The sequence below is a fragment of the Capra hircus genome (assembly GCF_001704415.2).
Source record: "Capra hircus breed San Clemente chromosome X unlocalized genomic scaffold, ASM170441v1, whole genome shotgun sequence".
Taxonomy (NCBI): domain Eukaryota; kingdom Metazoa; phylum Chordata; class Mammalia; order Artiodactyla; family Bovidae; genus Capra; species Capra hircus.
This window is the reverse complement of record NW_017189516.1, coordinates 58,380,865-58,391,730: the sequence shown is the minus strand read 5'-3', so window position 1 is coordinate 58,391,730 and position 10,866 is coordinate 58,380,865.

The following is a 10,866-nucleotide window of genomic DNA, read 5'->3' as shown; positions in this document are numbered from 1 at the left end:
TAGCATGGAAACAGATCTGACAATACCTCAGAATCATCATTGTGAATGATAATCCTCACTGGAGAGTATTGTGTACATAGACAGGGTTTGGAGGCTGAATCCTATGTGTCACCGTACATCCCTAGGATTTTGAATGTTCTTTAAAATATCATATTCGTAGTAATTAATCTCTGAAAAATAAAATATGAAAATAATTCTCAGTTACTTTTGAGCCCAAAGTTTCCATTTTTAGTATAATGCAGGATAATCTAGGCCAATGATTTTTAATCTGATGATTATGTCACTTTTTTCATGATCTGTTCATCATATACTCATATGGTATTCTCTTCCTTAGAGTCTTAAAAACAATATCAACATGACATTTTGTAAACAATACTCATAGATTTGAGGAAACGGGAAGTAAACCTATAGCCATGACTCCTGGGAGAACTTAAAGCTAATAATAAATATTAACTGTACCTCAATTCTCTTTACCATGCTCTCTCCAAACACCTAAAAAACTAATTACAGGGACTAAAGGGTCATTTTTCAAACATGATAAAACCAAAGAACACTGCTTTTCTTCTAGATCCACTGATTGGAATGTGAACATTTAAATGGTCAAGAAACTAGTAAGTTTCAGAATATGGTTAACAGCAAAATTTATAGCTTATATGAATTCTGTTCCCCAGTCAAGGTTCACCAATACACAATATATAATTAACAGAAGCAGATTTTATTATTTATAACACTATCATTTTATTGAAATCAGTCAAGAATATAGTTATTTTACTCAGAAACATCACATGAGCCTTAAGTAAAACAAATTTGAGATAAATAAAACATTCAATGCTTCTGTTGAAATTCTTATGCAAACTTCAATTAGGTTTTAATATTTCAGAGGCCTTGGTATTTGGAGACTCTCATTATTAGGTCAAATTAAGAAAACCTGATGATATTTTGGCCCTTGTATAAAACTATTTTCTGTAAATTTATCTGAAATATCTAACTGTAAGGAGACTCATAATCTGGCTATTGTAGCTGGTATGACTCAATATCCTGAAGACTGAAATGATTCTATGACTGTAAGCTCAGGGTCCTTTTTCATGCAAACGATATTCCCTATGCAAGCCCTAATTTGATATGTCACAGGTGCAGAGAGCAGAGATTACATGGCGGCATAAAGACAAGAGACATTTAAAACTTCTTTAGACTTTTGCATGCCTTTTTCAAAGCCTGTAAAACTCAATGGGAAGTTACAAGTAAACTGAGAAAGTAGCAGGACATGGGAACTGCAATCAGAGTGGAAGACAGGTTTACTGACGTGCCACCTTGGCCAAGTCCCTAAAGGTCATTGCAGCTGCTGCTGCTAATCGCTTCAGTCGTGTCCGACTCTGTGCGACCCCATAGACGGCAGCCCACCAGGCTCCCACATCCCTGGGATTCTCCAGGCAAGAACACTGGAGTGTGTTGCCATTTCCTTCTCCAATGCATGAAAATGAAATGTGAAAGTGAAGTCGCTCAGTTGTGTCCGACCCTCAGCAACCCTATGGACTGCAGCCTTCCAGGCTCCTCCGTCTATGGGATTTTCCAGGCAAGAGTACTGGAGTGGGGTACCATTGCCTTCTCTGAAAGGTCACTGAGCCTTGGTTTTATTGTTTGTAAGTGGAGAAAATAGTACCTATCTTAGGGAACATCTCTGGCAGTCCAGAGGTTATGACTCAGCACTTCCACTGCAGGGGGAACAGGTTCGATCCCTGGTCAGGGAACTAAATTCCTGCATGACATGTGGTATGGCCAGAAAAAAAAAAAATATTGTACCTACGTTGGAGAACTGTTTATGGGGCTAAAGAAAATGACACATAAAGAACCTGGCACATAGCCATTTCATAAGTGGCTGCTATTATTATCTGGTTCTGTTACAAGGATTAAGCCTCAGCTTCAGACATTCAATCTTGACTAAGAAGATTGAGAAACAGAAGAAAATTTCTGGACTTGTTACTGGCAACAAATCTAATGCCAACAGTGGCTTTACTTAAATTTGCCAATTAATATAGATAATCACCTGTGCCATCTTCAAAAGCACCAACTGGACCTAGATAAGGGTAAAGTCCATAGAGAATGTTCAACAGCCATGTTCCACAGCTCTGAAATCATCAGAACCCAAATGTAAGCTGGGTGTTGGCCATGAATGTTCTTGATCACACAACAGGAAAGCCTGACAAATACCTGCCTCAGTTAACCCCTCAAAACACTAGGCTTAACCTGTTCAATAAGCGTTTGAATTCTTGGGTGCACAGATGCTGGAGGCCCACCATCAGTATTTTGTCACAGAGGGTCTAAACTGCAGGTTTAAAAAGCTCCTTGGGTGAGCAGAAATCCAAATTCCTTCTGCAATGATTTTTGTTTTTACTATACCACTAATAATTATACAGCATAATTTTAAAAGGCTTCCTAATACAGATGTGATGCTGTTTTTTCATACTTGTGCTTTGCTTCAAATTCAAGCTAGACCTCATATATATTAATAGCCTTATTATTTATAAAGTGACCTTGACTTAAGTCTGATTGCCCAAGCACAGTATTATGGTTTTCTGGGAAGGAGTGGTTAAGAGCACTGTGGGCTCTGGCGTCTGGCTGAACTCACACCCCAACCTTAGACAGGTCAGTTACCTATGCAGGTCCCAGTTTCTATATCGATTCAATAAGTATAATCAGAATACCGTCTCATAAGGTGGTGGGGATGATGCAGTCTGAAGTGTAAAGTACTTAGGACCATGCCTACCACAGCAGAAACACTCAATAAATTTCGTGCTTGTGTGCTTAGTCACTCAGTCATGACCGACTCTTTGTGACCCCATGGACTGTAGACCACCAGGCTCCTCTGTCCATGGCATTTTCCAGGCAAAAATACTGGCTGCTGCTGCTGCTAAGTTGCTTCAGTTGTGCCCGATTCTGTGCAACCACATACAGGAGTGGGTTGCAATTTTCTCCTCCAGGGGATTTTCCCGACCCATGGATTGAACCCATGTCTCCTGCATTGGCAGGTGGATTCTTTACCACTGAGCCATCTGGGAAGCCCCAATAAACCTTAGCCACTGAGGAAAAAAGAAGAAGAAGAAAAGCAGCTTTTGACACCAAGGAACTGGTCAGGACTTCACAACTGGGCCTGGTTGTTCTCCTACTGGCCTTAATGCCACAGAATAGCAGAAAAGGCCAGTTAGGGACCTTGATCACTAAGACACCCACTCTGTAATCATGAACAGACAAAACTCATATACTGTCCAAATCCAAAATACAAAACAGTCCCTATTCAAGCAAAGAAGTAACGGCTGCGTCATTGTCAGTTACAGCTTCAGCCTCAGTTGGATCCCCCTCCCAGTTAAGATGCATTCAAATACCCAGTCCTATGAGCCCCTCTTCCAGATAGCATCCAACTCCAGAATGAAGCTGCACTTCCTTAATCACTCCCCAGATCACTCAACATAAGCCCAAGTTCTCTAACAAGGCTCCCCATAGTTCACCTTCTCCCAGACTGAAGCAAAGCGATAAACTGGTTCCACTCAAGCTGAAAAAGTGTATTCTTGGTGGGTTTTGGCTGGCAGTCATTGACAGTGTCACTCTGGAACTCTTCATAATGAAATCACATGTAAAGAGCTGGATTTCACCTTGGAAGACATCTCTATATCATTCGAAACACCAAGGGTGGGAGCCAAGAAGCAAAGGTCATTCCCCACTTGACCTGAGTAGCAGCAACTGAGGATTAAGAACGAAGACCCATTGCCACTTTTGTAAAAAAGTCACTACAACTTTGTATCAGAATATTCCTTAACCACAAAACACATTCTTAGAATGTAAGTCTGCATATCACTAGAGACAAAAATTATGAAAAAGTTGCAACATCAAAATTATTAAGGCCACAGGCCGTTCCAGATATGCATTCAAATTTCTCTCCAAACATAAAAGAGCAAATTCCAATTGCAACTGTATCATAAATGGTTGTTACCCTTCATTCACAAGGCCTATTTAACCCTGAATACACTGAAGGACTACTTCGAATTCACCATCAGTTATGTCTTTATGCCCTGTTTTGTTTTTGTTTTTTTTTTTTTTTAGTACAGTCTCAGTCTGGGGGTGGGGGGAGCATTTCAGCAATACCATTAAAATGAATACAAAGATCATTCTAGGTGCCAAAAACTTAACTGTCTGCAACTGCAGAAGAGGCGTGATCAGGATAGTTTCAGCTGCACCAGTCTACATCATAACAAGAAGCCTGGAGTTAGGCAGCGGGGCTGGATAATTTCAGGGAGTCACATGCAAAAAGGTATCAGGGACCCAGTTGAGTGTTCCCGCCCTAAGGTTTTGCCTTCATTCTCAGCATGGACTCCTGCCCAGATAATAAAACCCAGTGAGCAAAAGGAGAATTTATATCACATCCATCTTTTTCGGTGGTGGTGGGGGGGCAGGAAGCCTCCTTTCTAGATGCGCCCACCCCCGTGCTTTCCCCTCACCATGAAAACTTCTTATTGGCGGGACTGTAACCCTTGTACATGCCCAAAAGCAGTCACTGCGAGAGGCGTGGTTCTCGCCTTAATCTGCACATTGGAATCACCTGGGAGCTTTGTAAACCATGTTTTTACCCTAGGTAACCACAGGTTTTAAAAGTTCCCCAGCTGCTCCAAATGTATACTCAGAAGCCAGCCCTGCGATCCATCTCTGGTGGGAGGACGATTCTCTGAGGACATGGGAAGGCAAAGACCTGCACAAAACTGGGGCTCTGCTGGCAGCCACGCACTTGGACCAGTCAAAGGCCAAGTGTGAACAACGCATAAATTTGGCACGTGGACATAACTTGCTACAGCCAAGAGAAGGGATCTCTGCAGCTCAATCTAGATGACCTATTATAAGAAAAATTTCTAAAAATTCTGTTATAAGAGATTTGATGGCTATCTTAATCCTCTAATGCCCTGCCAAAAACAAAACAAACAAACAAACAAAAAAGCGAAACCCAAAACCTGGAAAAGGAGGACGATACCTTATAAACTTATTGAATTAATCAAACAAGGAGGCTATTAGAGAGGTGACTAACCCCTTGGAGGCCAAAATAAGCAAATCAAAAGCAGAATCTAAGTCTGTAAATGCCTCAAGGTTACCAAATTGAAACCTAAGGACAACTAATACCAAGCAGCCAACTAGGCTTGAAACTACATCCCATCAATAATTTCCTTATTTTGATTATGCCTTTTCTCTGTAAAAGCCCTCCCACCCACTCCCGCAAGAGGGAGGTGATAGATCTATAACTATGGCTGAATTGTGCTGTTGTACGGCAGAAACCAACACAACATTACAAAGCAATTTCGCTCCAGTTAAAGAATAAATTAAAATAAATAAAATTTTTAAAGCCTCCCACAGCCCCCACACTTCCCGTCAGCAGCACACCCCTTACCACTCCGGTTTGGTGCTGCCCAGTTCTAGCTGATTTTGCTTAGAAACTCTACGAATTTTTAATATGCCTCAGTTTACCTTTTAACAGCTCTGGTATCAAAACAGGGAACCAAAGAAGCCCCGAGAGCCCCCAGGAGCAGAGAGCAAACAGGTACCTGTTAAGTCGCTTGACGGGTGGCCCACCTGCTGCCTCCTGAGGTGATGGGCAAGTCCCTCTCAGAGCCTGGACCTTCACACTTTGAGCGTTTCTTTTCTCACACTGGGGCCAGAAACTGCTCAGAATCAGACTGGATCCGACTAAGAAACCGAACTGAGTCCAGGGACAAACTGTGTCCACCTTAAAAACTGGGCTAGGACAGACCAGGTCCGACTTAGAAACCAAACGAGGTCCGATGGCGAACTGGGTCCGGCAAACAACTGGGTCCGAATTAGAAACTGGACCGGGTCCAGGGACAAACTGGTTCAGACTTAGAAACCGAAATGGGTCTGGGGACGGACTGAGTCCAACTTATTAAAAGAAACAGGAAGCCTGGTCCAGGACGGACTGTTTTTGTTTTAATGTTTTCAATTGTGGTTAAAAGTCACATAATATAAAACATACTATTTTAACCATATTTAACTGTAAAGTTCAGTGGTGCTACATACACTCACATTGTCGTGCAACTCACCATCAGGATGGACTGGGTTTGACCTAGAAACTTGACCAGGTCTGTTATGAGGCCTCAGGTTAATAAAATGTCTTGAAATCAATTTTACCGGACTTCCCTGCTGGCCCAGGGGTTAGGATTCGCAGTTTCCAGTGCAGGGGTGGCGAGGGTTTGATCCCTCGCAGGGAAATGAAGATCTCACATGCCTGGTGGCACAGCCAAAAATTTTAAAATTAATAAATACAAATTTTTAAAAATGAAGTTAATTTTTACCAAAGATAATCTTGAGTTACAGTGGCCACAGTGGAGAACTTTTAACCATCTGAGATGACCTTATCCAGTTACAAGGTGCCCTAGAGAAAAGGGTCTCAGCCAGGCACTCACTATGAAGGGTCAAGAGAGAGTTACTTTTCATCCTCTACGGTTTCTAGTGACCAGGATGAGACCCACTGGGACGCCCCACTTGCTTGGAATCCTGCAGACGGCATTATGGGAAAACTGGCAGAAGCCTGGCAAAGGGTAACAGTTCTTACCAAGGTCAGATCTCCGGGATCTGTGGAGCGTGGGTGAGAGGAAGGGGAAATTTATTTCACGTTTTCCTTTCCTTTCCAAATTCACTTTAGCAGGAAAACACATCCTTTCCCTCCCAGGGATAGCTGTGAAATGTAAATGATGTTTTTTTCTCTAGGAACCCAGAGGCATCTCATGAAATGCAAACTTCAGAGAAGTCATGCTTATCAGGAAAAAAGAAAAAGCAGCAGCAACAGCAGGTATTTGGAAAGTGAGTGAACGAAGAATCTTAAAACTTTTCCCCACTAATATCAGTAAAAAATTAAGCCATCTGAGCAAGTAACCTTTACTTATTCTGTCTGCCTGATATGCAATTTAGATCCAACCATTCTTTTATAAACTAGTGAGTTTAGCCTTATTGTATGTATCCCATGGCTAAAAATGTTAAACAAAACCTGTAAGATCTCTGCATCTGTCTGTATGTTTATGTATGTGATAGATGTGTGATATTTTCCTACCTTTGGATAGTATAGCCAAAATTAATTTGTAAAGAATTCTAATAGGCTGAAAAAACAAACATTTATATAGATCAAGTGTGTGCTAAAAAATATAGAAACCAACCCAAATGTTTTTCAGGTTCACGTGGTCTAGCATAATCTTTGGTAAATGAAAGCTAGTTTAAGTGTGTTGGTTTAATTAAAACAGGTATCTCTTTAGACTGATCAGTATTAAGTTGAACATTTTTATTCTACCAGAGTTAACTAAAGTTAAATTATGTAAATGTAAAGTAAAATTATGTAATCTCTGTTTTGTTAGCAAGAATGGTAACTTAAGATGATGGCTGGCTGTTCAGTGTCTCATGGAAATTTTCATGAGTAATCATATTTAAATATAATTGTTGAAAACAAGTAAATTAAGGAGATGTAAGTAATAGTTTTAAAATGTACTTTTCAACAATAATCATACCTTACGATATGTTTACTTAAGATTAGTTTCCAAAGTCTTCTTGGTAACTTAAAACCTTAAAGTTGTATGAGATAAGTTAAATGAAAGTCATTAAACATCTAGATCATTTCCAAGTAAGATAAAATACTGAAATATTAATTACTGAACACAGGTTTATTCACTTTTGGCTTTCTTTGGCAGAGGAACTAAAGATACTCGATCCTAACCAGGAAACATGTTTTGTGCCACACTGAAAAATTACTACAAGGAAGAATATACTTCTAGCAATTGTGAAAGGTATTTATAAACATGCCAGTCCACAGAATGCTAGTATAATAGTCCACACTGCTTACTTCTTAGTTTTCACTAGAAATAAAGGATTCTAAGTCAAGAATTTTAATAAATATATGTAATTAAAACTACTTAGAAATAATAAAGGTGAAAGGAAACAACTGTACCTGTAAACTGAACTGGATCCTGAATTGTTTCAGTTTCCTCAAAAATCTGCTACAACTCTCCAAACTAGTGTTTCCAGTTTTCTCCCACTCTTCTGATTTGGGATCACTGAGAACAATGACTACTTTCTCACTACTCAGACGGCAGCCAAACTTCAGGGAACTGAACCTGGGTACACATCCCCCACTTAAAACGGGCTCTTCCAGACCCTTGGAACTGCACACCAGCTGGAGATGTAGAATTGACTAGGGAGGTTCCTCCCCAGAAGCAGATGGCATCTTGAGGGAGATAGCTCTCCCAAGATCATGGATCAAGATCTTCATCCCCAATATGAAATCTTTATTCCTTTTGCCTTCTTGCTAGTTTCATTTTCCCTCTGTTAACGCTGGGAAGACAGTGCCTCTTAACTCTGAGCACTATCGATACATCTGTTGCTAAGGCCATAGTGACACAACAAAGTCCCAAGACTATCTCGCTAAGGTGGTTTAGATACTATAATTGCTATAGATTACTTGTTGGCTGAATAAGGAGGAGTCAACTATCTCCTAGGATATAGCAAATATCTCCGGCTGTATCTGGATCAGCACCTTTGGTATTAGAGCAAATGCAATAAATTAATCAAACCACTTGGCTAAAACAGGTTGATGCTCCTTCTGGTACATTCTTTGATATATTTGATACCAATTGGTTTGATTCATGGGGGCCCTGGACAAAGTGTATACTTCAGGTTTTTGGTATTGTCCTCCTATAGTCGGCATTGTAGAGCCCCTGGTGTGCTGTGTTCTCTCAATAGTCTTAAATGCATGTGCACAGCCATCAGCAGTGTATCAGGTGGTCTCACTGCACTTAGAGAAACAGAAACAAGATGAAAACCGAGATGAACATCAAAAACAGATCTTTCACGGATCTGACATCAAAACCTGTGAGTTTCACAATGAGACAAGAGCAACTTAACTGTTAGTGACTGAGAGTGGCACTAACACCAAATTGTCAATCTCTCCTGCATGAGAGGATGACCAAAAGGGCGAATAAGTTTAATCAATTAAACAAAGAGGCCATTAGACTGAGGTGGCCCTAATGCCTTGGCAGCCTAGGTAAGCAAAACAAAATCTAAGCCTGTAAGTAAGTTCCTCAATGTTATGAAATCAAGATGCTAAGGACAACCAATCAGAAACAGCCAACTGGTCTTTATGCTGTAGCCAATCAGCACTTTCCTTACTTCTGCCTTCTCTCTGTGAAAGCCTCTCCGGAGCTCCTGACAGTGTAGCACTCCTAACCACACCTGCTGTGGCGCTGCCAGATTGCAATAGATTTCTGCTCTTAAAATGTATATCTTTAGTTTATCATTTAACAAGAGCACTTCCAGTCTGGAGCTTTTTCTGACACTTTCCTCCTCCTAGAGAGATGTAAGCCCTTGTATCTGCCTTCTTCCAGGGCAGCTTTTCAGAGTACCAACGAGGCTTGTATTTGCTTGCATGCTGCTCTGCCCCTCCTGAAATGTATCCTCTTTGAGGCCAGGGGTAATATCTGGATCCTACGTTGTGTATCTAGTATCCAGCACACAGGAGGCTCAATAAATATTTGTTGAATGAATTGAGACAAGAAGTGTTCAAGAAGTGCCTGATATTAATAGCAAGCATTGACTCACCACTTCTTATGCACAAAGGCATATACACTGAATAGACTGATTTATTCCTAAAACAACCCTGAGGTAGAAGCCACTATTATTGTCACTTTAAATGTATGAAAACTGCATCCCAGAGAGACTAATCAGTTGTCCAAGGTTAGACACAAACTAGGAACCGACAAGTGTAGGACCAGATCCCAGAGCCCACCACGTTCTTTACCCAAGAGGAAAAGGATGCTCCACCCACATTAGACATGAAGACCTCTCTAGGGGTCCTAATCTGGATGAGGGCTGCCAGGGGGTGCTCCCATTAGTGGGTTTTGTAACTTTTAGGATCCTGAAGCCTTGTGCATTCTTGGACTTTTTAGGAAGACAGGGGAAAAGGCATTGCTCAAGGACATAAGGGGTAGAAATGGAGAGAAATAAAAGAAAGCATCCAAGTTTTGCTCTGAAAGCTTAAGAGTCTGGAGAGGAAATCTCCATTTACCAGAAAGAAAAAGAAAAACATTAATACTAAATTATGGCTTAAGTATGACATGCAATTATTTGTGCCCGGAGGTCCCCCTGCCATTTATGGGGAACACCATCGTCAAGATCTCATCGCAGATAAACCACAGCCTGAAGAGGAATCATAGCTCCGGTTCTGCTTTCTCCACTGTATTATCCCAACAACTGTTGTTTAGTTGCTTAGCCGTGACTTTTTGCGACCCCATGAACTGTAGCCAGCCAGGCTCCTCTGTCCATGGGATTCTCCAGGCAAGAATACTGGAGTGGGTTGCCATTTCCTTCTCTATTTCATAAGTCTGTAATCTAGTCAATCAATTCATCACTATTCATTGTGTGCCAAGAGTATGCATTGCCAGGCCTGGCTTCCCTGATGGCTAAGCGGTAAAGCATCTGCCTGCAATGTAGGAGATGCAGGTTCGATCCCTGGGTCAGGAAGATCCCCTGGAGGAGGAAATGGCAACCCACTCCAGTATTCTTGCCAGGAAAATCCCATGGACAGAAAAGCCTGGCGGGCTACAGTCCATGGGGTCGCAGTTGGACATGCAAGCAAGAGTATGTAACGATCAGCTGGATGAGATTCCCTGCAGCCCTGCCTCCCCAAATTTCAGGAGTGGAGCATCTTAAAGACATTTACCAAGTAAACAGCCCTTCTACTGCAGGGCAGTAAATGCAAGAAATGGTTAAGTAGAGGGCTGAGAGGGAATCCCTAGAAGGGTGCATCATCGTCTAAGGAAGGCAGAGGGGTTTTCT